The following is a 2,690-nucleotide window of genomic DNA, read 5'->3' on the forward strand; positions in this document are numbered from 1 at the left end:
CAAGTGGCAGCGCGGCGCTTCTGGCCAACCCCAGGGCGGTGGGGGGAGAGGGTCTTTCCTCTCATCTTGTGGAAAGTCATCAATAAAATACGGCTGGAAGGCAGATCGAGAGCGTGACGTTTAAAAATGTTGCCTCTACATCAGCGAGTAAAGGCATCCGCTGCCCGCTTGCGCTCCCACAGCAAAGTGGGGATTCTGCTGTGCCTGAAGACTGGCGGGTGGCTCTGCCTGCCGCACATCCATCTCTTCGCCCCTTTGTAGTCGGAAAAGTAACTAAAACCCGCAGGAACGAGGCAGGCGGTGGAAAGGCTGAGCGAATGGCGGCGGAAGGGGGAACGCTGCTAAAATCTTTAGGGGGTCAAGTATTTTCTGACAGATTTTTTTCATACTCCAAAAATCGAGTTTTTAAACAAAGATCAATGTGTTATGCTAAAGTGTTGAGCTGACTGTTAAAACATTTGGGGGGATAATGACAATGTAACAAAGGCCTGGTTTGGAGTGAATCATCACCCTTTTAAAAGTTAAAGCAATTTTCAGGAGAATAGCTTTCAGCAAATGCTTTACATTATTCAAAACGGCCAAATAATGCTCTATTATAGAGCCTGAATGCTGCCAGTCAGCCCATAAGTGCAATTTGTGCAAAGGCTCGGTGCCTTATCTCCACTTCTTTATAAAGAGGTGAATATAAAACAATTTCTTCCAAACCCAGACAGAGAGCACGAAAATTGCTTCCCTTTCTGCAATCAGGGCAATTTAACTGGAGTGCAATTAGCACTATTAAATGTCGATTCTGCATAAACAAATCTGACTAAGAAGCGAAAGTGGGGTGAGAACCTCATATAAACTGAAACTGATTTTTTAAAATTATGTATCCGGGTCCTTTACAATTGATCCGTGACGTTTTCATCTTGGAATATATTTACATCATAAATACATTACAGTTAAATCAACATAAATCTAAAAAAAAAAAAAAAAGAAAATCTCAATATGAATACTAATAACGAATAGCCTAATTAAATGCAACAGTTCACTTCCTTTGAACAATATTGTTTGCCATCTTCTCTCTACGAGTGTCTTTTGATCTGTGCAACTACTAAAGTTGCTGTCTTTAGGAGGTAGAGCTGGGAAACAATTCGTTCATTACAGATGGTTGGGAAGCTCCTGGGTTTATATTCAAGAGCATCAGATGAAATGGCTCGTCTGTTCAAAAAGAGCTCTGGGAAAGAGCTGCCAAATATTTTCCAAATAAATCGATTTAGCAGCAGTTAAATGTAAGGTTGCTGTACAATCTCCCCTGCTTCCTAGGAGGGGCACGGAGTTTTACCCAAGGGTGTTAGGGGTGGGAAGGGGGCAAACCCTTCCAAGTTTAAGAGAAGCAGCCTAATTTTCTGCCAAACAGAAGGGATGTGGGCAGGAAACAGGCAAACTGCTCATTGCCGAGATAAATGATTGCGTCCTGCCAGATTTTTTTTTTTTTTTAGCAACAGTTCTTCCGTGCGAAACCCCCTCCCCCCCTCAATTACACTCTTCATTTACGTGGTCTAGAAACCAGCATTGATTATCAGAGCAACTCAGAGGGGTACCTGGTGATAAATTAATAACTTCAGTTAGGAAAAGGCTTCCCCGCTATTCTGCCCAAGACTAGATACTACAAGGGGGAAGGATATATAGAGATAGTGTTTAAATACAGACCTTGGTGCCTGTTGAGTCCACTGAATTCTTTCCACTGCAGAGTTTTTAATTTGTGGGTAAAGACGAAGTGCAGCTTTTGATTAGAAGGAAATCTTTTATAGCTAATAAAAAGGGGATGAACGCTGGGATCAAATAGATCATGGAAATTAAATGAAAATTATGGCACTCTCCCACAATTTCTGCTTGATCTTTCATATGATGTTTGTTACATGGTGCACTCCCCTCTCCTCCTGCCCCCTGCACACTGAGCCCCGAGGTGGAGCATCAGGCTGGGCTTTCATCTTTTCCTCGATCTTTAAGGTGACACTATTTAGGAGTAGCAGGGAGACCCATATTATCCTGTGTTTAAAAAATCTGCACAATAGTTTCAGAAATCCTGTCGCCTACTGAACGCAGTCAAAAGCGTGTCTGTGGAATTAATTCTCTTCCGCTAAATTTATTTGGACCGTGTATTTTAAAGCTCCCTTGTTCTGTTTATCTCAGCCGGAGACACGTTAACAATTCAAGGGAAGACTAGTGTCAAAGGAAGGAAGGTGACTGCAGACTGGATGATGATTTTAATTACTACAATTATTGGGAGATTATTCAACAGCATCATAGATTTGTTTTCTGCCTTGGTAGGAAAGTCTGAGGAACATTGTGCGAAGAGCATTGTACGAGGATTTTACCTCTTGGTTCACATGCTTTCCAGTGCTGTTACGATGCATAGGTTAGGCATGACAAGCTCAGACTGCAGCAGGTTGGAAATTCAGCCAGTGCTAGCGTTCAGAAAGCTTTCTTAAAACGCAGGTGTTTCTAAATAGAAAGAGTTTAATTAGTAAACGCTTGCACCCAACGTTTATAGAGCGTGAAACCGCCTTTCCACCCAAGTCCATTAAAGCAGCTCTGCTGACTCGGTAATGAGGTGTGTGCGGTGAGCAGGGCAGCGGCGGCTGGGACGGCGAGCTCGGCGGTCTCTGGCAGCGCCCAGCCCGGCCCGGCCCGGCCCGGCCCGTTCG

Source organism: Corvus brachyrhynchos, unplaced genomic scaffold, assembly GCF_000691975.1.
Source record: "Corvus brachyrhynchos isolate BGI_N302 unplaced genomic scaffold, ASM69197v1 scaffold255, whole genome shotgun sequence".
Taxonomy (NCBI): domain Eukaryota; kingdom Metazoa; phylum Chordata; class Aves; order Passeriformes; family Corvidae; genus Corvus; species Corvus brachyrhynchos.